The sequence below is a fragment of the Orcinus orca genome, chromosome 16 (genome assembly GCF_937001465.1).
Source record: "Orcinus orca chromosome 16, mOrcOrc1.1, whole genome shotgun sequence".
NCBI classification, from domain to species: Eukaryota; Metazoa; Chordata; class Mammalia; order Artiodactyla; family Delphinidae; genus Orcinus; species Orcinus orca.
Genome location: NC_064574.1, coordinates 5,145,550 through 5,170,255, shown reverse-complemented (window position 1 = coordinate 5,170,255; position 24,706 = coordinate 5,145,550). Strand labels below are relative to the sequence as shown.

General features: G+C 48.5%; 1 protein-coding gene across 1 annotated transcript in view; it reads left to right on the top strand.

Annotated features, from left to right (window-relative positions):
* The first annotated feature begins 10,827 nt into the window (after positions 1 to 10,827).
* Positions 10,828 to 24,706, top strand: part of LOC101286834 (guanine nucleotide-binding protein G(s) subunit alpha) — a 103,695-nt gene continuing 89,816 nt past the window's right edge. The window contains exon 1 of the mRNA XM_049699150.1: positions 10,828 to 10,831. The gene's annotated coding sequence lies outside the window, so the exon portion shown is untranslated. The remainder of the gene's footprint in view (positions 10,832 to 24,706) is intronic.

Sequence of the window (24,706 nt, the reverse complement as noted above, 5' to 3'; positions counted from 1 at the left end):
GTCTGAGTCCTGAGGACAAGGAGGGTGGGGACCCCCCCCGGGGAAAAGGGGTGGGTTCCCAGGAGCCCAGTGTCATCCCCGTGGATGATGTCCCAGATAGGCAAGTCAGAAATAGCCCCTGAAGGGGCTTCCCTGGTGGGCAGTGGTTGAGAGTCCGCCTGCCGAAGCAGGGGACACAGGTTCGTGCCCCGGTCCGGGAAGATCCCACATGCCGCGGAGCGGCTGGGCCCGTGAGCCATGGCCGCTGAGCCTGTGCTCCGCAACTGGAGAGGCCACGGCAGTGAGAGGCCCGCGCACCGCAAAAAAAAAAAAAAAAAAAAGAAAAAGATGTAGCTCTTGAAGCGTGTTCTTTAGAAATGTGGGAAGAAGTGGCTAAAAGAGCAGATTAGGGATTCAAGGGTGGGACAAGGGACTGTCTTTTTCCTCAGGAGTGTATGGAACTCTTTGGCTTTTAAATTATGTACATGCATTACTTTGATCGAAGGGAAAAGTTAAAGCAGTACTAGATTTCCTTAATTCATATCATCAGAGTGAGCGGTTCCGAAATGCAGCGATACGGGAATGGGTTACGCCAGGTTCATCCGCGGGCCGTTACTTACAGGATGGTGAGGCCATCAATTGCGCGGACGCGGCAGTTAAAAAGAGTGAGGTAAATCCGATGTACTGATGACAGAGCAGATGGACTTAGTGACCTCGTGTGGCGGAAACACGGAGGGTCCACCCCGTACAGCCCGAGGGAGGCGGGCGGTACCCCGTGGCCAGATCATGGATGCTTTCCCTTCCTTTCTTATCCATTTCATCCAGGGTTTAATTTTTTTACGATGAGCATGGATTTCTGTTGTAATCAGAACAGAGCTTATGCCATAAAAATATATAAAAATCAATTCAGAGGAAATAAATGTAGCTTTATGTTTGGACTAGAGAAACAATGACTCAAGAAACACGGGGGCTGGGGGTGGGCGGGTGGGAGGAAAGAGGCGAGAAGGAGGCGTCAGCTTGGGGGTGGGGGGCCGTGAGGAGGGAATGCTTAGGGGCTGGTCCCCTATTCTTCCTGTCGCGGTGCCGACACACACAGCCCCCCCAGTCACACTGGAATTTCAGATGAACAATGGATAATTTCTTAGTACGAGTCTGTCCCAGGAAATATTTGGGACATCCTCATGTAAAAAGGTATTTCTTGTTTATCTGAAATTCTGATGTAACTGGGTCTCCTGTGTTTACATTTACTAACCCTGGCAGCCCTGCGTTTTGGGGACCTGGGCCCCGTGAGAACGTGATGAAAACCCGAGGCCTTCCTCTGAAAAAATGTCCAGGCCCTACTTTGCAAACAATCCCAGGGAATTCACGGAACCCTCTGCAAATCCATCCATGGGTTTAGACCAGGGCTCAGAAAACTTTTTCTACAAAGCACCAGATAGTAAATATCTTCAACAAAAGCAACCGTAGACCGTACGTGTATACCAAGGGGCGTGGCCGCACAACAATAAAACTTGACGGGAAATTCAAATTTCAGTTCCCATAAATAATTTCCGTCAGTCAAGAAAAATGTTCTCCTTCTTTTGATGTCTCCCACCCCTGCCCAACCATTTAAAAATATAAAAACCATTCTTGGCTGGTAGGCGGGACTTGGCCCTGGGGCGGTGGTTTGCCAACCCCAGGTCTAGAGCCCCCAACTGTTTCCCTCCTTCGTGCCCCGCGCCCTCCTGGTCCTGCTGCAGCCCTGGTGCTCCCTGAATGGAGAGGGTGGTGCATGGTGCCCCCACGAAGCGTGAAGTCTTCGGAAGGTGCCAGAGAGGTGTTTTTAGGGAGACAGTTGTCGTGGAAAGAATACGGGCTGGTTCCAGTGCAGTCTTTCTCTAATGGTTAAATCACACGTGGGCCCGCAGCCTCGGGGCTCCCTGTATCCCAGCTGCCAGAGGGTGAACGTGAAGGTGGTCTTTACCGTCGGGTGGTCCAGAGAGAAAGGCGACCTGCAGGGCCCCCTGCAGCAGGAAGAAGAGGATGCCGGTGCCCCACACGGCTCGCAGGAAGTGCTTGGTTGTTCCTGGAAGGGGGGTGCGGAGTAGATGGTCGGGGGCCATGCGGCCCGGGAAGGCCCAGGCAGCTCTCTTGCTGAGGGCAGGCCCTGCCCTCACCTCTAGCTGGGTCACTGGAGATGCGAGCCCAAGCGGGTGGTGGCTCGCTGGGGTGTTGGGATGTTCAGGAGGAGAAATGAAGCGAGCCGTCTCTTCCGGTCCCTACCAGCCCCTCTCCTTGGGCTATTTGATCCTTTGCTGCTGCTCTGTTTGCTGGCAGGACTCACAGCCGATCTGTGTCCAGCCAGGCCACGTCGGACCCCAGGGTGGGACCATATTGGATGTGTGGCCGTGCACATCACCATCTAGAGACACGTGACCTCCCCGTGGCAGGGCGGGGTCGCAAACTTGCTGGCAAAGTGCTGGCGAGCACATCAAGGCCTCTCACGAGGCTGGTCCCGCTCTTCGGGGACATGAGCCCAACGGGGACAGAGAGTGAGCTTTTCACCAGGCTGGATGTCCTCAGTTCAAAGGGTGGTCTTGGCCGGCAGCGGGACCTGGTTTGCCCTGGGAGGCTCCCGGCAAATACTGGTCGAAGGAACACGTGATTTAACCAGGCCTGAGACTCAGCCCTTCTTGTTCGTGTTGCCCTTAGGGAGTCCAGAAGCTCTTCCTTTTATGAGAAGTGGCCTTAGAGGGTGGCTGCTTCTTAATGGCCTTTCTTGATGAAATAAAAAGTGGTACTCTCCCCTCTGATTTTTTTTTTTTTACTAGTCTATAAAATCCCAAATCTGGGGGTCAGAGCCTTCAGTGAAGAGTAAAAACAATCTTCCAGTGCGTTAATTTACTGGAAAGGAGTATCCCTAGACCCTCTGAGAATATTCCATATTTATCCATCTCTCCTATTGCCTCCGAAGGACTTTCTGACATGGAATGCTTCTGTGCTCCTCCGCCAGCTTTGTCAAACAAGGCATCGAAAAGTGTTTAACATTGACCCTTAGGAGGATACTTTGGAAACCCTCTGCCTGGAGCCAAAACACATAAAAAGGCTGATTTTCTAAAAGCTGGACGGTGGAATCTACAAGTGTGGCATGTGATTTTGTTCACCACTCCCCCCGACCCACCTGCATGCCTTGGGGGGTGAAGGTGGCCTACCTCTCACGGAACTGGCCGAAGGTGCGCAGAGCAGTGCGTTCAGAAGCAGAAACGCCAGGTAGACCACTGAGAAGCCATTGTACCTGGATAAAACAGCTGAAGGAGAGGGCAAAGTGAGCTGGGTCTAAGGTGCCCTAGAAGCCCCACAGTGGACATGAAGACAAACAAGGAAATGAGCGGGGAACAGATGTGCTGACATTACATTAAGAGCCTCTTGAAAATCAACCTGTCAGAATTAGTTGCTTGTTCTTTCCAAGTGGTTTTTGAATTCTCGGGTTTTTTCTTTCTTTTTCCTTTCTTTAAGGAAATAAATACTTGTACAGATTCTTCTCCCCAATCAGTTGCCTGCCTTTGAAATTAACCATTTCTCTGGCTCCTCCACTGATTGGGGCCACGTCCCCACCTCAATCTTTCAGAAGTACTATTGTGCCCGGCGTGATTCGCTCAGCGGCACACAATGTAACTGAAATGTGATGGGAAAAAAAATTAGCATCTCCAGTGAACTGGAAAGAATGCATCTGATTTCAAAATGTGTACTTAAAAAAGAGCACCCAGACTGGTGCTCCCAACCATAGGGCTTATTCTGTCAAGCCAAGTCTGAAATGCATTTTTGCAGAGGGACAACTTTATTTATGAATAAAGAGGAAGGGAAGATCTGGGCACAGGGAGGGGAAAAAAAAGAAACGAAAAGCATCTTGAGGATTTAATGTAGCTTGGATTAATCAAAGCGCCAGCTTTTAAGCTGTGTGTCCCCACGGAGGAGTGAATTAATGAGCGATTTATGCAATGAATATATTTTATTCCTTTAATTATCTAGGTATTTCAGACGAACGTGCTTCTTCTGACTTGAATTCTCCAGGTACTTCTCTGAAATTTTAGCTTCACTTTGCATGTATAATTACAGCCTCAAGTTCTTCAGGGAACAAGTCTCAAGGTGGTAGAAAACGTCTCTGGGCCTCCCCCCTCATGCAAAGCAAGTCGGTTGCTCACCACTCATCCCCAACTCTCTCCTGAATCCTCCTGAATGAAGAATCTATTTTGGAATTATCCTTAGGCCAGGGTCTCCAAGGCTGGTTTTGGGGGAGGTGGGGAGAGGTCAATCAGAACCCGGGCCCTGGACTCCACCCCTGGAGACTCAGAACCGGCAGGTCTGAGATGGGGCCTGGGAAGCTGTATTTCTAAAGGTCCCCTCCCCCCCACACACACAGTGAGAAGAAAATGCTCACTTAGGCAAGTTCGCTTATCTGCTGCCTGCCAAGGGCGAGCTGCAGACCCCAGGCTGAAGGCTGGGAAGATGGATTTTCCCCTCTCACAGCACAAACTCAGTTGCAATTTGGATCCCCAAGAAATGGGGAGTAGGGGCTGAGTTTGCAGCCTGCGCAGCTCGGGGGGTCCCTGATCACCCTGTGTTGGGTCTGTTGTCATTGTCCTGGCTTCCAGGAAACGCGGACAGGGGCTGGCAGCACATGGCGGTGGAATGCCCAGGCTAGGCCCCCTGGTGTGTCAAGGTCAGCCTATCTCCCCCGGCAGCTTTACCAAAATGGATGGCCAGGTTGCCAGAAACAATGGGTTGAGGACCGCCGAGGCGGCGGGAGCTATTGAAAGCTTGGGGTGGCAGATGTCGGCTGGTGGAATGTCCCTTCCTCCTTCAGGAGCCATCGAGCCATCTTACCTGAGAGCAGGTAAACAGGACCCGGAAGACGAGCAGGGACGTCACATCCGAGGCCATGGCCTGCAGGCCGCCCAGCCGACGCCCTTGTCTCTGCAGGGCCACCTGCCTGTCCTCTTCTGGGCACGTTCCCTGAGCGAGGCCCTGTCTTAAACCAGAGGAGGGGAGTTTGGGAAGGACTGGAGATCACCGTGATCCCAAGTGCTTGGTCAGTGGAAAGAATGGCTCCTTCTACCTTCTCCCCTCTGCCCCCGACTTTGTCCGACTTCTGAGTGAAGGAGGGGACTGGTTCTGAGACAGGCTGAGATAGATCCCCCCACCGGCCTTTCTCTCCTCTCCCCTACCCGAGAACTTTCGGGAACCAGAAGCTTCAAGCTCAGGAAAGTCCAAGAGTGGCCCCGTTACCATTAGCACCGAAGTTGCAGCCTCCAGGGCCCAGGCGGCTTCCTGGCTTGGGTAATTATATTTTCATTAGTTCCATTCACACTCACCTGCAACCTTCATTAGACCCTAGGGCATGTAATGGTCATTTCTCGGCACACAGGCCACCTGGGTCTGTGGCCCTGCCTGCCCACCCTCCACCCCACACCCCCTCCCCCGACCGTGCAGTGCTGGCATCCGGCCCCAGTCTGCCCCGCACATCGCACTGGGACGAAGCTGGCCCCGCGCAGCCTGCGTACCCTCCCGCAGACGCCTCCCCTATTGCCCGAAAGGCTCCCGTGAACTGGGCATCGCGCTGGGCTGAGAGTCACTGCATTCCTGGGCCTGGGCACGTGCGTGGGAAAGATCCCATAGGAACGGGGGAAGCAGCTGCTCCCCAACGCTGAGGGGCAGCCAGAGCACCTTCAGAGTCTGGAGGGCTTTCCCTCTGGGGCTCTGAAACGGCCAACTGTATACACTCACTCACCAGCATTTATTGAGCGCCTACTCTGTGGCAGGCACTGTTCTGGTGACTGGACTTCAGCAGGTAACCGAGGAAACCCATCTATTTGGTGACGACATGTGCAGTTGCCAGTGTTTGGTGGTCTTTGACCCACAAAGGCCAGCCCTGACCTCCCTGGCCCCCTGGCCTTGGCCGTCCTTGGGTCCCGACTCAGGAGAACCCTGGCTGGCCTGGCCCTGCTCCCTCATCCTGCCTCTCAAGTGGCTTCCGCCTCTGGACTCAGACCTAGATTTGAGTCCCGTCCCCATGTTCTGGCTCTGTGTGGCCAAGGGCCAGCCGCCCAACGTCTCCGAGCCTCTGTTTGCCCGTCTGTGAATGAGGATCTCACACTAGCGCCTTCCTCGTTAGATCCAGTGGGATGGCGCACGCACCTCTGCAGTCCGTGCTCAGCCACGGCGCCCAGCTGGGTTTACTCGCAGCTGTCCACGGGAGAGCTGGAGGCCCCCGACACAAAGTCTACTCGTGTCTGTCTGTGCCTACTGGCCTCCAGCACCATTTTAAAACCTCAAAAAGACCTTCCAGAAACTTCTCCACAAACCAGCCAGAAACTCTAGCTCCCCAAGAACCTGCCTTTCCCAAGCTCAAACCTAAATCAAAGTTGGGCAGAAAGAGTAACTAGGATTTCTAGAAGAAAATAACCAACCAATGGGGAGATGACGTCGAGTTCATGAACGGGAGACCAGGCTGTAACCAGATGCCAACGAGCGAGCACTTTGGGTATTCCAAAGGCAGATGGGAGGGCTGGGGGCCTGAGAGGCGCTGCCTTTGTGTAGCAGTGCCTCCTCTGGGTGCCCTCGGCCCGCTCTGCTGGAATGCCCTTTGCCCTAATCAGGACGAGTCCTTCTCCACTGGAACCCTCCCTGAGATTCCGCGGTGCAATTTGCCTCACTTGCATTTAAGTATCTTGTAAAACAGTATTGCCATCTCACGTGTTACCCAGTTGTTAGATCTTCTGAGGGGAGCTTTATCCCAGGACCCATCTCTGGCCCTCTCTGTCTGCAGCCTCTCTGAGAATGCGTTGCAGCCGAGTGTCGATCCAGCCAGATGCTGGAGTTCGTTAGGCTTCCCTTACCAGCTGAGGATTTGCGGCACTTAAGGCAAGAGTGACATCAGAGAATGGACAATATGTTCTAGAACAGAACGGAAAATACATTCTAAAATGGAATAGAAAGCGAGGGTCACCGTCTCTGGACAGAGGTGGGCAGACCCAGCAGAAGAGCACGGGGCACTCTGGGGAGACTCCCCCCCCACCTGCCTGATTACGGGACCCCTGGATTGGCTTTAAGGCACCGTCACCGAAAGCTCACTGCAAATGCCTCTTTTTTCCTCTTTTCGTTCTTTTTTTTTAATAGTGTTTATTTTATTTTTACTTGTTGACAGTTTGCTTTATTTATTTATTTATGGCTGTGTTGGGGCCTTCTCTAGTTGTGGCAAGCAGGGGCCACTCTTCATCGCGGTGCGCGGGCCTCTCACTATCGCGGCCTCTCTTGTTGCGGAGCACAGGCTCCAGACGCGCAGGCTCAGTAGTTGTGGCTCACGGGCCCAGTTGCTCCGCGGCACGTGGGATCCTCCCAGACCAGGGCTCGAACCTGTGTCCCCTGCATTGGCAGGCAGATTCTCAACCACTGCGCCACCAGGGAAGCCCTTTTCCTCTTTTCTTTTCTTTTTTTTTTTCTTTTTTTTTTTTTTTTTGGTCAGGGGGACGGCGGTATGCGGGCCTCTCACCGCTGCGGCCTCTCCCGCTGTGGAGCACAGGCTCCGGACGCGCAGGCTCAGCGGCCATGGCTCACGGGCCCAGCCGCTCCGCGGCATGTGGGATCTTCCCGGACCGGGGCACGAACCCGTGTCCCCTGCATCGGCAGGCAGACTCTCAACCACTGCGCCACCAGGGAAGCCCTTTTCCTCTTTTCTTGATCATATTGAGTGAGAGAGTCCAAGAGACCAGGTCATCGAAAGTCAAGTCGATTTGCAGGGGAAGAAGGGGTGACGCTGTGCAGAGCTGTGTGTCCCCAGTTGCAGCCCCCAGTGGCCCAGCTCTGTGGCTTGTGCATAGCTGCAGGCTTAGCTGGGCTATTATTTACTTAATATTGCTTTGCTCTTGCATTACTTAAATTATTTGAAAGGGAACTTTTACAGTCCCATAGTGAATGGAAAAATCCATCTCACTTGCCACCCATAGGAAATATGCATAAAAACAAGTCCATGCTTATCAGCATAATAACGCAGCAGGTATCAGCCAGCGCCTCACCACCTCGCTTAGAGGAAGGAGGCTCAGAGGCAAGGGTTCTAGAGTAAGTTGTGGCCCGTGACTGGAGACTGTTATCAGCACGCTGTAATTTGGAGACACCAAAAGATCACAACATATTAGCAAAGCAAAGAGTCTTGGAAAACAACAGCAAAATGAGACATTCCAAGATCCAGAGAGGGGCCCGGGTTTGCCCAAGGGGATACGCTGGAGTTGGTTTCATAGGAATTCATCATCCCTTCTGCGTGACGCGTTTTTCAGAACAAATTAGCACGGTGTGTGGTTGTTGTTTCTTTTTAAAGGAAACTTGAAATGTTATAGATTAATTTCTGAGCCTTATTTCTGGTTCAAAAAATCAAAACATAGAAAAGGGTGTGCAGGGTCTCACCCCGGTCTCCCCCTTCCCCTCCTGGGACCCAGCCAGCTCGATTCCCTAGTATATACACACTAGGTATATACAAGCCAAAGCATACGTGTGTATTTTTTCCTTTTTTTATAAACACAGATGGTAGCACGCTATAAACACTGTTCCCCACCGTTCTTCAACAATGCAATGACAATGACGCATCTCCTCTCACTATACAATGAATCTCCTGGTCTGTTTTTAGCACGACGTGGTAATTCCATTGCAGGGAAGGAATGGGGTTATTTGACTGGTCCTCTATGGCGGGTATCTATGTGGTTTCCAGTCTGTTGCTATTACCAACCGCTCCGCAATGAATAAACCTGTATATTCATCACTGCCAGACCGAGCGAGGACAGCGGCAGGACAAATTCCTGGCAGTGCAATTAGCATGTGTTTCAGAATGCTGCTTCGCAGGTGTTTGTAATGTTCCCATCCCCATGGGATGGAGACCTGGGCTGAGGAGGTCAAGACCAGAGGACATGAGCTTCCAAGAGTTGTTTTTTATTTTCTCCATTTCGAGAAAATGCTTCTCCTAGCCTCAGTCTGAGAAAAAAAAAAAAGATAATTCAATTTGAGCTGCACACCCCCTGACTGGGTTCTCTATGAATTATGGATTTTTAAAAACACAGGAAGGGAGGTGAGATATTGAATTTCCAAACTGGTTTTATCTTAGTTTAAACTTCATCTCTTGATTCTAATGTAGGTGCTGGCATACCAAGTGGCCGCAGTGGCACATGTCCTGGCCCTCTCCCAATTAGCAGGGGGCTTTGTACACGGCCAGCCGGTTTGCTCTGTTGTCACTCAGCTGGAACACAGCCTGTCTGACTGTCATTATTTGTAGGGAAACCGGAGCCCCAGACCTCACCACCTCCTGGTGGGACTTGTCCAAAGGACTCGGGGGCTCCTGGACCACCACGCGTCCCTGCCTGGGTGAGGGGCTGTGTCTCAGGTTGGAGAGCCACAAAGGGAAGACTTTTGAAGATGGAAAACAGGGGCAGTGACTCAGAAATGCAGCAGACGAGCGTCCTGACTCAGGAACCTGTACCATTGCTTTGAGGTCCTCTCTTTAAAACACCATGCATGCCCGGCCAGTGGCTCTGCACCAATGTGATCTTGGCAATCCCCGGCTAGACCATTTGGCCTTGACTGGAGACATTTGGGGTTATCACGACTTGGGGGAGGAGGGGTGCTATTAGCATCTTGTGGGTGGAGGCTGGGGAGACTGCAAGACACCCTACAGTGTCCCTGCTCACCCCCAGCCCCAAATGTCAACAGTGCCCTGGTGGAGAAACCCAGCCCTAGCCCGGCCTTGAGATGAAATCAAAATGATCTGGGAGCTAAATGCTATCTTGGAAAGGTGGGAGAACCCATCCCACCCACCCTGAGAATAAGAGCACGTGGACCCCGCTCTGTTTCCCAGTCCCTGGCACGCAGAAGACCCTCACTGAATACCAATCTCCTAAATTTCTATGCTGCAAAAATGTACACCTCACCGCAGAGGGGAAATATATGGGGAAAGCAATATCTCAGTGCTCTCAACAATTTTTCTCCTCTGAGCTCAGAGAGCCTCCTCCCAGGACAATGTTACTTTATATTCCTACAATATCATGCAAGAAAGATTGCTCTTCTCACTTTCCAGATAGACATATTTTCCAGAGAGCTGTTCCTGACAGCTAGTTAGTGAGGGAACCAGATCAGAATCGATAAGTCCTGGATCCTTTTATTTCTTTTTACAAAATGAAAACAGCTCTTCTTTTCAGATTATTAAAATGATACATGCACCTTGTTCCTTACAAAATTCAAACAGCACCAAAAACATAAGGAAGAAAAATAAAAAATTACCCAAACCTGTTCACCGAGAGATAAACAAATGTCGACGTTTTGGTGCTCATCTTTCCAGCCCTTTCTCTGCGCCTGAGCATATGCGTGTATTTTACCCACACCGCTTTACCCACATCAGGGTTTCCCAACCTGGGTGCTGTTGACATTCTGGGCTGGATAATTCTCTGCTGTATGGCATCCTAGGCATTTGTAGGATAGCAGCATCCCTGGCCACCAGATGCTAACGGGATCTCCCCACCCCTGAGCTGTGACAACCAAAAATGTCCCTCGACATTGCCAAATGTCCCGGGGTGGGGGTGGGGGGGCAGCGGGGGGAGGGAGCAAACTGCCCTGAGTTGAGAACCACTGAAATAACAGAATCCCGAACCAACTGCTCTGTATACATCCAGGGTCTGGAAAGAGAGAAGGGTGAGGCTTAGGACTTCTGTGTCCTTTGGCCTTAGCGTCAGAACTAGGCATCAAAGCCCAGCTCTGGTATTTACAAGGTAAGAGCTCTAGGAAATTAGTTGACTTCTCTGCGCCTCAGTTTCCGGTCTGCGGACTGGGACAGCGATGGGACGTGTGTGTCAGGAATGATCCCACGGGGCCCAAAGACTATGCTGCCAGGATTGGCCACGTATGCCTCGCTCTGTGCTTCCTGTCACAGGGATCCCAGGACTGGAAGGAGGCTGGCCCCTGCCCAGGCAGGAGAGGCGGGCTGCAGCGTGATTGAGTCCAGGCACCGAGGCGAGGGGCACCGCGAGGGGCCTGGCGCAGATGGCGTCGTGAGGTTCTGTTGTGAGCTTTGTTTTTTAATTCAATTCTTTCGGAAACAGATACGCACACGTCTGCTTCGATCTAGCGTGCTGGGTTTTTTTCTTTTCACGTAAACTTTGGTTTCTTTTGAGCTTCAGATAAAAAAAAAAAAAGACAAATGTACTAGATCAGTGGAGGTTTAAGCAAATCGGTTTATTCCACTGCCAGGGGAGTTGGGGTGGATGAGTCACCATCCCGGGTTTGTCGGCGTTTTACCAAGAGGCGTATGATTTCCATGCTGATGAAGAAGAGGCCTGCAGCCTCCTGTTGGACGAAAGTCAGGCCCCTGGGTCCACTGGCCCATTCGGGACCCTCCCTTCTCGGCCCCCGGTGGTCTTGTCTGGGTCTCTGCCTGCACTGGCCTATGGTTCCTTGTCCATGAAATGATCCCGGAGACAGATCTGATTATGTCCCACCCCCTCCTTATAGCATCAGCACATCCCCTCCCTCTCAGGACACTAAGCACAGTCCTTTTCGGGGCCCGCGAGCCCTGAGCTCTGAGCCCTGCCCGCTGCTCCACCAGCTAGCCCAGCTTTCCTTGGGCGCCCCCTGTTTGCCCCCGGGGTCTCTCCCGCGGGGGCTTTGCACCTGCTGGCACACCCCTCCTCCTGGCCGAGCCTCCCCGTCCTTGGCTCTCAGCCCCGCATCCTCTTCTCGGGGCAGGGGGTGGGGGGACCAGCCTGGTACACACCCTCATTTGCAGCGGTTTGCAGGTGCTGCTGTGATTAGCCAACTAATGTCTGTCTCCCGCTCGGCCGCAAGCACCCGGGGGGCTGGGGCCCTGTCTAGTTCTGTTCACTATCCCACCACCAGCATTTCACACAATGCCAGGCACTGTCAATAAATAAAGTTGGAAGGAAGGACGGAGGGAAGGGGACCCTCCCATCTTTGAGAGAGAGATTTTCTTTTTCACCTTCAACATCTCACTCTTCCATATTCAGGTGGGACGTGAACATAAGCTCTCTCGGATACCCCCTCCCCCCCCCCGGGGCCGAGACGAGCGTCTCTCGTTAGTGATCGGGGAGTCACAGCCATGACTGTGAGGGCCCGGCCACCTCCAGGCAGCACGTGGATGAAGCCATGACTCAGCGCTTCCCCGGCACGGGTGAGCACGGGGCTGCCAGCCTTCCCGGGCAGCCGTCCCCGCCAGTAATGGAGAAGTTATGTGAGGCATCATTTATAGTAAAAACCAAATGAACATTAATGCTGGTGAGTCACCCATGCAGAAAGGGCACCCGGCGTCTGTGGACGTGGGCTGCGGGTGAGGACGGCTGGAGGTTTAAGCAATGGAGGGAAGGCGCGCCGTCACGGTTCCCGAAGTTTGGAGGGTGGGGTAGGGGTAGGGGTCTGAGCCCCTCCCGGTGACCACAGTCCCACATCTGCAGCATCTCGGGGCTCCTGGGCTCGGAGGGGATTTGGCCAGTAGCCCAGGCAGCTCCCTTATTTTGCAGATGGGGACTCGAAAAGCGGAGGGAGACACCAAACTCACGGGGCGTCTGGCCCCAAAGCACGCCTTCCCCGGCCTTGCCCATCCCTGCCGCGTCCTCGGTGGCCCCTCTGTGCAGCCCCCGGAGACCAGGGCCACCTGCACCTGGCGCTCTGCCCTCCTCCCCGGCCCAGTGCGTCCACCTCTCAAGGGGCGGCTCCAACAGCCTCCCCCTGCACTTGTGTCCCCACTTCCCCTCTGGTCTCAGATGGCATTCTCGAAGGAACTTTCCAAAATGCAAATGGCTTATCACTTGCCTGAAACACTTCAATGGCTCTTTCTTCCCTGACCCCTCAGTCAAATCCAAGCTGGGAGTGGGGCTTGGGGGAGCTCTGCAAGGTCAAGGCCTTTCCATTCGCTGCCCCCTCCCCCCATGGGCACACTTCCCTTCTACCTAGTCATCTGGCTTCTCATCCCATGTACATGCCACCTTCTCCGAGAAGTCCTCCCTGCTTTTCCTGGCCAAGACCCTGCTATTCCCATGGCCAGGGTCTGTGTCAGACATGGGCTCTATGCTCCATGAGGACAGGCCCGTGTCTAGCTTGTCCTCCCCTGTGTCCCTGGGGCCCACGGCAGGGCCTGGCTTGCAGTAAGTACACTTATGTCTTTTCACACTGTCTGTAGGGAGAGGTGGGTAGTGACTGGCCCCAGAGAGCTGGTGATGGCACTGGGCACCCCCTGCTCTTCTTCTTCCCCTGGCCTTTCAGGCTTCTTCCCAGAGGGAGCTGGTCCTCAGGAAAATTGAGGGGTGCCCTTGTTCCCACACACCTGCCCTCCACAGATCCCTGGCTGCCCCATCCCAGCCCCTCCACTCGGCAGAAGGCTGCATCCTTCCTCCTAGCCCTGGGCCTGGACCGCAGGCCCAGACACCACAGTGAGATGTGAAGGAACAGGCTCCAGGTGGCTCCCGTTCGCACGCGGGTGCAAGTGCCCAGGACATGGGCACGTTCTCTTCTTGAGAGGATGGCATCAGTCCCAAGCCACCTCGGATGACGAGAACATCCTGCCTTTTTGAGAAAGGGAAGAATGTCGGGGTGGGGGGGGCGATATTTGGGGCAGACGGGGCCTCCCTGGATCTCCTTCCCCAAGAGTGTGCTCTGAGTTTTCTTCACCTTGTGGAAACCACTGCCTGCTGCTAGGAAGGCTGGCGCGACACAGCCTCAGGGCCGCAGGGCAGGATCTGCCTGGCAACCGGCCAGGGAGGCTCTGGAACTAGTGGTTCCGGCCCGAGGAGGCTGCAGCCTCTCCCCCAGGATGTCCTGGTGCGCACGTCAGGGGCATGTGGTAGCTTCCAGGGAGCAAAACCCCGCCACACCTGTCCTGTGCCTTAAACTCAGACCCAACGCCCACCCCCTCACTTGCCCACTGCCTGTCTTTGGTGCCGAAGCCCCAGGCACCTCCTGCTCACTGACCTCCTCTTTCCTGCCCCCAGACATCCCCTCATAAGGGGCTGTCTCCCTCACCTCTTCCACTTGGATGTCGGCTGTGCACCTGCTGGGTGCCAGCACACCTGGGACTTGGGAGACCCAGTGGGCAGAGCAGAGCCGAGCCCCGCCGTCTGGCAGAAGAGGGCCCCAAGCCCATAAATACGCACACAACAGTGCGATGCAGGGAAGGGGCCTCAGGAGCCTCAGCGGGTGGGGCTGGGACGAAGCGCAACTCGAGGGCCCCGCAGTGGTTCTCTCTGCAGCGCCCAGCTCCGTCCAGGAAGGCCCGGTCCTTTGTTACTGTTTCTCATGAGGCTAGGCCCAAACCATTTTCATATGTATACACCTGTATAACTTTTTATGGTGTCATCTCCTAATTTTATTTCTGTATTGCCTTTTTTTTTTTTTACCATTTTGGAGTGCCTTTTTCTTTTTAAAATTTTATTGGAGTTGATTTACAATATTGTGTTAGTTTCGGGTGTACAGCAAAGTGATTCAGTTAGAATCATGAATACATATATTCATTCTTTTGCAGATTCTTTTCTCATATAGGTTATCACAGAATACTGAGTAGAGCTCCCTGTGCTATACAGTAGGTCCTTGTTGGGTATCTCTCTTATGTATAGTATAGTAGTGTATGTATGTTAATGCCAAGCTCCTCATTTATCCCTCCCCCCAATCCCATTTCCCCTTTGGTAACCATAAGTTTGTTTTCCATATCTATAAGTCCATTTCTGTTTTGTAAATAAGTTCATTTGTATCATGTTTTAAAAATCAGATTCCACATATGAGTGATAGCATATATTTGTCTTTCTCTGTCTGGCTTACTTCACTTAGTATGATAATCTCTAGGTCCATCCATGTTGCTGCATTATTTCGTTCTTTTTCTGAGTAGTATTCCATTGTGTATATATATACATACCACATCTTCCTTATCCATTCCTCTCTGTATTTCTTTTTTTTTAATTGAAGTATAGTTGATTTACAACATCATGTTAATTTCTTCTGTATGGCAAGGCAATTCCGTTTTATACATATATATATATATATCCTTTTTCATATTCTTTTCCATTATGGTTTTATCTTATTTTATTTTATTTTGCTGCACCACACGGTTTGCAGGATCTTAGTTCCCCGACCAGAGACTGAACCTGGGCCACGGCAGTGAAAGCCCGGAATCCTAACCACTAGGCCACCAGGGAACGCCCTGTACACTTTTATTTTCAGTAAACTTTGTATTTCAGAAGTTTTAGATTTTCAGAGAAGTTGCCAGTTAGCAGTTTCTGTGTGCCCAGCACCTGGTTCTGCCACTGTCACGTGCCATGGTAATTCATCACAACTAATGAGCCAATATTGATACATTATTATTACCTGAACTCCACTGGTCATTCTGGTGTCACTGGTTTTTCTCTGACGCCCCGTTTCTGTTCCGGACCCCCCCGGGGGATCCCACATGACACTCCGCTGTTACGGCTCCGCAGGCTCCTCTTGGCCGAGAGTTTCTCACGTCTTCCTAGTTTCCGATGGCCATTTTGAGGAGTGCTGGCAGGTATTTTGTAGGGTGCCCCTGACGTCTGGGTCATGGGTTTGGGGGAAGCCCGCGGATGCGCAGGCCTTCTCATCATGTCCCTTCAGGTCTATGCTCTCAAAAAGGCTCCACCACTGACGGGGGATGTGGTTCTAGGCTGTGATGTTTCCTCTCCCCCCCTTTCTACACTGGACTCTGGAAGCGAGTCCTGGCGTGCTGCCCAGACTTCAGGGCTGAGGAGTTATTTGCCCCTCCTTGAAGGGGCATCTATATGAATTCCTTGGAGTTATGATATCCATGTGGTCTCGTGGACGTTGATTTTACACACTGGGTTATGACCCAGTGCTATGACTTGGGTAGTCAGATGATCCAGTCCTTGTCCCAGCCCAGCACTAAGCCCTTTTTGCAAGGAGACTGGTTCCTTGTACTGGAAAGTGGAATTAGAAACCAAAATCTGAGCATGGGGTGTGGTTGTTGCTACTGGGTGTCATTGCTATTCAGAGCCCTGGATAGAAATGGGAAACTTATGTAGGTACACTCGCCCGTGTAGACACACTAGCCCCTGTAGACACACTGCCCGAGGACCATTTCTTCATCCATCCATCAGTCTCTATATTGAGCTAAACATCCTCAGTCATCAGGACCCTTGAAGGGCATTTTCTTTACGACTCAGCTGCCTTGGTACATTAAGAGTCTAGGTCAAGTTTAAAGAGGGAAAGAGGTGATGAGCTAAATCTTTTTTTTTTTTTTTTCTTTTTTCCCTGCCAAGCAGGTCAAGGTAAAATTTGTTTAAGCTACTTTTGCATCAGCAGTTCTCACTAGGCATGAATACCCTCAGGAGGACACTGGACACTGTCTGCAGATGCTTTGGATTGTTACAACTGGTGAGGGCGGCATCTCGTGGGCGGAGGCCAGGGATGCTGCCCAACAGCCCACAGTGCCCAGGACGGCCCCCAGCAGAGGATGATCCAGCCCCAATGTCCGCGGTGCTGAAGGTGGAGACGCCTCCAGGCCGGATACAAGTGGGAAGGAACACTTGAGCAGCCCCCATTAAAGTCGTAACCTGCTTTCTTTTCTTCTCATGAAATAATACATAATTTAATAGAAGTGATGCGTGATACTTTCTCATCTATGATATTCTAATCCTTTGATTTTTTAATGTTTTAAATTTAACAATAGCTAATTTACAGCATTGTGCTAGCTTCAAGTGGACAGCTTCAGCTTCTTTTCCATTATAGGTTATTACAGGGTATTGAATATAGTTCCCTGTGCTCTACAGTAGGTCCTTGTTATCTATTTTGTATGTAGTAGTGCGTATTTGTTAATCCCAAACTCCTAATTGATCCCTCTCGCCCCCTTTCCCCCATAAGTTCGTTTTCTATGTCTGTGAGTAGGCTTCTGATTTGTAAATAAGTTGTGTTATTTTTTTAGATTCCACATATAAGTGATATATAATATTTATCTTTCTCCGTCTAACTTACTTCACTAGGTCCATCCATGTTGCTGCAAATGGCCGTAATTCATTCTCTTCTATGGCTGAGTAATATTCCATTCCCTCTCTCTCTCTCTCTCTCTCTCTCTCTCGCTCTCTCTCTCTCTCTCTCTCTCTCTCTCTCTCTATATATATATATATATATATATATATGTATCTCACATCTTCTTTATCCATTCATCTGTTGATGGACACTTAGGTTGCTTCCACGTCTTGGCTATTGTAAATAGAGCTGCTATGAACATTGCTGTGCATGTACCTTTTCCAATTACAGTTTTCATTTTTTTTGGAAATACGTCCAGGAGTGGGATTGCTGGATCATATGGTAACTCTATTCTTAGTTTCTTAAGGAACCTCCATTCAGTTCTCCACGGTGGCTTCACCAATTTACATTCCCACCAACAGTGTAGGAGTGTTCCCTTTTCTCCACACCCTCTCCAGCATTTATTATCTGTAGGCTTTTTGATCATGGACATTCTGACTGCTGTGAGGGCATACCTCACTGTAGTTTTCATTTGCTTTTCTCTAATAATTAGCAATGTGGAGCATCTTTTCATGTGCCTGTTGGCCATCTGTATGTCTTCTTTGGAGGAATGTCTGTTTAGGTCTTCTACCCATTTTTTGATTGGGTTGTTTATTTTTATGAGTTTTTTAAACATTTAAAATGTTATTCATATATATATATGAATCATTCTGCTGTACACTTGAAACTAATTCAACGTTGTAAATTAATTATACATATACATATTCTTTTCCACTACAGGTTATTACAAGATATTAAGTATAGTTCCCTGTGCTCTACAGTAGATCCTTGCTCTCTTTTTTACATATAGTAGTGTGTATATGTTAATCCCAACCTCCTTATTTATCCCTCCCCCAACCTTTCCCCTTTGGTAACCATAAATTTGTTTTCTAAGTCTGTGAGTCTGTTTCTGTTTTGTAAATAAGGTCATTTGTATCATTTCTTTAGATTCCACGTGTAAGTGATAGCATATTTGTCTTTCTCTGTCTGCCTTACTTCACTCTGTATGATCATCTCTAGGTCCATCCATGTCTCTACAATGACCCAATTTCATTCCTTTATATGGCTGAGTAATATTCCATTTTATATATATATATATATATATATATATATATATATACACACATGTACCACATCTTCCTCATCCACTCGTCTGTTGAGGGACATTCAGGTTGCTCCCATGTCTTGGCTATTGTAAATAGCGCTGCAGTGAACACTGGGGTGTGTGCATCTTTTCGAAATAGAGTTTTCTCTGGATATTTGCCCAGGAGTGGGATTGCTGTGTCATACGGTAGTTCTATTTTTAGTTTTTTAAGGAACCTCCAACCTGTTCTCCACAGCGGCTGCACCAATTTACATTCCCACCAACAGTGTTGGAGGGTTCCCTTGTCTCCAAACCCTCTCCAGCATTCGTTATTTGTAGACTCTTTGATGACAGCCACTGATTGGTGTGAGGTGATACCTCATTGTAGTTTTGATTTGCATTTCTCTATTAACTAGTGACGTGAAGCATCTTTTCATGTATGTGTCTGTTGCCTATCTGTATGGACTATGCAGTCCATAGAGACCCCATTTGGAAGAAATGTCTATTTAGGTTTTCTGCCCGTTTTTTGATTGGGCTGTTTGTTTGGTTTTTTGATACTGAGTTGTATGGATAGAGATGGGAAACTTATGTAGGTACACTCGCCCGTGTAGACACACTAGCCCCTGTAGACACACTGCCCGAGGACCATTTCTTCATCCATCCATCAGTCTCTATATTGAGCTAAACATCCTCAGTCATCAGGACCCTTGAAGGGCATTTTCTTTACGACTCAGCTGCCTTGGTACATTAAGAGTCTAGGTCAAGTGTAAAGAGGGAAAGAGGTGATGTGCTAAATCTTTTTTTTTTTTTCTTTTTTCCCTGCCAAGCAGGTCAAGGTAAAATTTGTTTAAGCTACTTTTGCATCAGCAGTTCTCACTAGGCATGAATACCCTCAGGAGGACACTGGACACTGTCTGCAGATGCTTTGGATTGTTACAACTGGTGAGGGCGGCATCTCGTGGGCGGAGGCCAGGGATGCTGCCCAACAGCCCACAGTGCCCAGGACGGCCCCCAGCAGAGGATGATCCAGCCCCAATGTCCGCGGTGCTGAAGGTGGAGACGCCTCCAGGCCGGATACAAGTGGGAAGGAACACTTGAGCGGCCCCCATTAAAGTCGTAACCTGCTTTCTTTTCTTCTCATGAAATAATACATAATTTAATAGAAGTGATGCGTGATACTTTCTCATCTATGATATTCTAATCCTTTGATTTTTTAATGTTTTAAATTTAACAATAGCTAATTTACAGCATTGTGCTAGCTTCAAGTGGACAGCTTCAGCTTCTTTTCCATTATAGGTTATTACAGGGTATTGAATATAGTTCCCTGTGCTCTACAGTAGGTCCTTGTTATCTATTTTATATATAGTAGTGCGTATTTGTTAATCCCAAACTCCTAATTGATCCCTCTCGCCCCCTTTCCCCCATAAGTTCGTTTTCTATGTCTGTGAGTAGGCTTCTGATTTGTAAATAAGTTGTGTTATTTTTTTAGATTCCACATATAAGTGATATATAATATTTATCTTTCTCCATCTAACTTACTTCACTAGGTCCATCCATGTTGCTGCAAATGGCCGTAATTCATTCTCTTCTATGGCTGAGTAATATTCCATTCCCTCTCTCTCTCTCTCTCTCTCTCTCTCTCTCACTCTCTCTCTCTCTCTCTCGCTCTCTCTCGCTCTCTCTCTCTCTCTCTCTCTCTCTCTCTATATATATATATATATATATGTATCTCACATCTTCTTTATCCATTCATCTGTTGATGGACACTTAGGTTGCTTCCACGTCTTGGCTATTGTAAATAGAGCTGCTATGAACATTGCTGTGCATGTACCTTTTCCAATTACAGTTTTCATTTTTTTTGGAAATACGTCCAGGAGTGGGATTGCTGGATCATATGGTAACTCTATTCTTAGTTTCTTAAGGAACCTCCATTCAGTTCTCCACGGTGGCTTCACCAATTTACATTCCCACCAACAGTGTAGGAGTGTTCCCTTTTCTCCACACCCTCTCCAGCATTTATTATCTGTAGGCTTTTTGATCATGGACATTCTGACTGCTGTGAGGGCATACCTCACTGTAGTTTTCATTTGCTTTTCTCTAATAATTAGCAATGTGGAGCATCTTTTCATGTGCCTGTTGGCCATCTGTATGTCTTCTTTGGAGGAATGTCTGTTTAGGTCTTCTACCCATTTTTTGATTGGGTTGTTTATTTTTATGAGTTTTTTAAACATTTAAAATGTTATTCATATATATATATGAATCATTCTGCTGTACACTTGAAACTAATTCAACGTTGTAAATTAATTATACATATACATATTCTTTTCCACTACAGGTTATTACAAGATATTAAGTATAGTTCCCTGTGCTCTACAGTAGATCCTTGCTCTCTTTTTTACATATAGTAGTGTGTATATGTTAATCCCAACCTCCTTATTTATCCCTCCCCCAACCTTTCCCCTTTGGTAACCATAAATTTGTTTTCTAAGTCTGTGAGTCTGTTTCTGTTTTGTAAATAAGGTCATTTGTATCATTTCTTTAGATTCCACGTGTAAGTGATAGCATATTTGTCTTTCTCTGTCTGCCTTACTTCACTCTGTATGATCATCTCTAGGTCCATCCATGTCTCTACAATGACCCAATTTCATTCCTTTATATGGCTGAGTAATATTCCATTTTTTATATATATATATATATATATATATATATATATATATATATACACACACATGTACCACATCTTCCTCATCCACTCGTCTGTTGAGGGACATTCAGGTTGCTCCCATGTCTTGGCTATTGTAAATAGCGCTGCAGTGAACACTGGGGTGTGTGCATCTTTTCGAAATAGAGTTTTCTCTGGATATTTGCCCAGGAGTGGGATTGCTGTGTCATACGGTAGTTCTATTTTTAGTTTTTTAAGGAACCTCCAACCTGTTCTCCACAGCGGCTGCACCAATTTACATTCCCACCAACAGTGTTGGAGGGTTCCCTTGTCTCCAAACCCTCTCCAGCATTCGTTATTTGTAGACTCTTTGATGACAGCCACTGATTGGTGTGAGGTGATACCTCATTGTAGTTTTGATTTGCATTTCTCTATTAACTAGTGACGTGAAGCATCTTTTCATGTATGTGTCTGTTGCCTATCTGTATGGACTATGCAGTCCATAGAGACCCCATTTGGAAGAAATGTCTATTTAGGTTTTCTGCCCGTTTTTTGATTGGGCTGTTTGTTTGGGTTTTTGATACTGAGTTGTATGGATAGAGATGGGAAACTTATGTAGGTACACTCGCCCGTGTAGACACACTAGCCCCTGTAGACACACTGCCCGAGGACCATCTCTTCATCCATCCATCAGTCTCTATATTGAGCTAAACATCCTCAGTCATCAGGACCCTTGAAGGGCATTTTCTTTACGACTCAGCTGCCTTGGTACATTAAGAGTCTAGGTCAAGTGTAAAGAGGGAAAGAGGTGATGTGCTAAATCTTTTTTTTTTTTTCTTTTTTCCCTGCCAAGCAGGTCAAGGTAAAATTTGTTTAAGCTACTTTTGCATCAGCAGTTCTCACTAGGCATGAATACCCTCAGGAGGACACTGGACACTGTCTGCAGATGCTTTGGATTGTTACAACTGGTGAGGGCGGCATCTCGTGGGCGGAGGCCAGGGATGCTGCCCAACAGCCCACAGTGCCCAGGACGGCCCCCAGCAGAGGATGATCCAGCCCCAATGTCCGCGGTGCTGAAGGTGGAGACGCCTCCAGGCCGGATACAAGTGGGAAGGAACACTTGAGCGGCCCCCATTAAAGTCGTAACCTGCTTTCTTTTCTTCTCATGAAATAATACATAATTTAATAGAAGTGATGCGTGATACTTTCTCATCTATGATATTCTAATCCTTTGATTTTTTTAATGTTTTAAATTTAACAATAGCTAATTTACAGCATTGTGCTAGCTTCAAGTGGACAGCTTCAGCTTCTTTTCCATTATAGGTTATTACAGGGTATTGAATATAGTTCCCTGTGCTCTACAGTAGGTCCTTGTTATCTATTTTGTATGTAGTAGTGCGTATTTGTTAATCCCAAACTCCTAATTGATCCCTCTCGCCCCCTTTCCCCCATAAGTTCGTTTTCTATGTCTGTGAGTAGGCTTCTGATTTGTAAATAAGTTGTTATTTTTTTAGATTCCACATATAAGTGATATATAATATTTATCTTTCTCCATCTAACTTACTTCACTAGGTCCATCCATGTTGCTGCAAATGGCCGTAATTCATTCTCTTCTATGGCTGAGTAATATTCCATTCCCTCTCTCTCTCTCTCTCTCTCTCTCTCTCTCTCTCTCTCTCTCTCTCTCTCTATATATATATATATATATATATATGTATCTCACATCTTCTTTATCCATTCATCTGTTGATGGACACTTAGGTTGCTTCCACGTCTTGGCTATTGTAAATAGAGCTGCTATGAACATTGCTGTGCATGTACCTTTTCCAATTACAGTTTTCATTTTTTTTGGAAATACGTCCAGGAGTGGGATTGCTGGATCATATGGTAACTCTATTCTTAGTTTCTTAAGGAACCTCCATTCAGTTCTCCACGGTGGCTTCACCAATTTACATTCCCACCAACAGTGTAGGAGTGTTCCCTTTTCTCCACACCCTCTCCAGCATTTATTATCTGTAGGCTTTTTGATCATGGACATTCTGACTGCTGTGAGGGCATACCTCACTGTAGTTTTCATTTGCTTTTCTCTAATAATTAGCAATGTGGAGCATCTTTTCATGTGCCTGTTGGCCATCTGTATGTCTTCTTTGGAGGAATGTCTGTTTAGGTCTTCTACCCATTTTTTGATTGGGTTGTTTATTTTTATGAGTTTTTTAAACATTTAAAATGTTATTCATATATATATGAATCACTCTGCTGTACACTTGAAACTAATGCAACGTTGTAAATTAATTATACATATACATATTCTTTTCCACTACAGGTTATTACAAGATATTAAGTATAGTTCCCTGTGCTCTACAGTAGATCCTTGCTCTCTGTTTTACATATAGTAGTGTGTGTATGTTAATCCCAACCTCCTTATTTATCCCTCCCCCAACCTTTCCCCTTTGGTAACCATAAATTTGTTTTCTAAGTCTGTGAGTCTGTTTCTGTTTTGTAAATAAGGTCATTTGTATCATTTCTTTAGATTCCACGTGTAAGTGATAGCATATTTGTCTTTCTCTGTCTGCCTTACTTCACTCTGTATGATCATCTCTAGGTCCATCCATGTCTCTACAATGACCCAATTTCATTCCTTTTTATGGCTGAGTAATATTCCATTATATATATATATATATATATACATGTACCACATCTTCCTTGTCCACTCGTCTGTTGAGGGACATTCAGGTTGCTCCCATGTCTCGGCTATTGTAAATAGCGCTGCAGTGAACACTGGGGTGTGTGCATCTTTTCGAAATAGAGTTTTCTCTGGATATTTGCCCAGGAGTGGGATTGCTGTGTCATACGGTAGTTCTATTTTTAGTTTTTTAAGGAACCTCCATCCTGTTCTCCACAGTGGCTGCACCAATTTACATTCCCACCAGCAGTGTAGGAAGGTTCCCTTGTCTCCACACCCTCTCCAGCATTCGTTATTTGTAGACTCTTTGATGACAGCCACTGATTGGTGTGAGGTGATACCTCACTGTAGTTATGATTTGCATTTCTCTATTAACTAGTGACGTGAAGCATCTTTTCATGTATGTGTCTGTTGCCTATCTGTACAGACTATGCAGTCCATAGAGACCACATTTGGAAGAAATGTCTATTTAGGTCTTCTGCCCGTTTTTTGATTGGGCTGTTTGTTTGGTTTTTTGATCCTGAGTTGTATGAGCTGGCTGTATGTTTGGAAATGAAGCCCTTGTCTGTTGCATCGTTTACAAATATTTCCTCCCAGTCTGTAGGTTTGTCTTTTCGTTTTGTTTCTGCATAGTCTGCCTTCTTGTTTCTCCTACCCCACTACACTTTTCTGCAGAATTTATCAGTTTCTAATACACTACATAATTCCTATTTCTCATTTAGGCCTTCCTCTTCCCACCAGAGGAAACTCCACATGGAAGGGATGCTGGCCTCTCTTGCGTGCTAAGGGACCTTAGCCCCACGACGGGCCACGTGCCCACTGGCTTATTGGAGTGGCGGGAAGGGGGAGGTGGGAGTGGGGTGGAAGCCACAAGAAGGCTGGCCTTGGAGAGGATGGTCGCATTGTTCTCCCTGAGACAGAAGTAAGGGCTACAGTGAGAAACGGCTGGCAGTTGGTGTTACAGAAGGAGGGAGGCCAAGCCCACAGCAGTGCCGGGCGTGGGCCTGCAGAACAGAAAAGGTTTGGAGCAGTGATGGGGCATGCGGGAGGGGAGCAGGCGATCGAGGCGGGCAGCTCTGTGCCCTGTTCTGGGCGTGGAGGAGAGAGGAGACGGCTGGGGCGGGCGGACTTCGCCGTGGAGCTCGCGACCAACCACTTACACAGTTCCCGAAGCCACACGACACTGCTTCTCCCTGCTCTAAGGGTGGCCTCGGAGCAAGGGCCTCACCTTAAACCTCGTCTCTTGGCCTTCC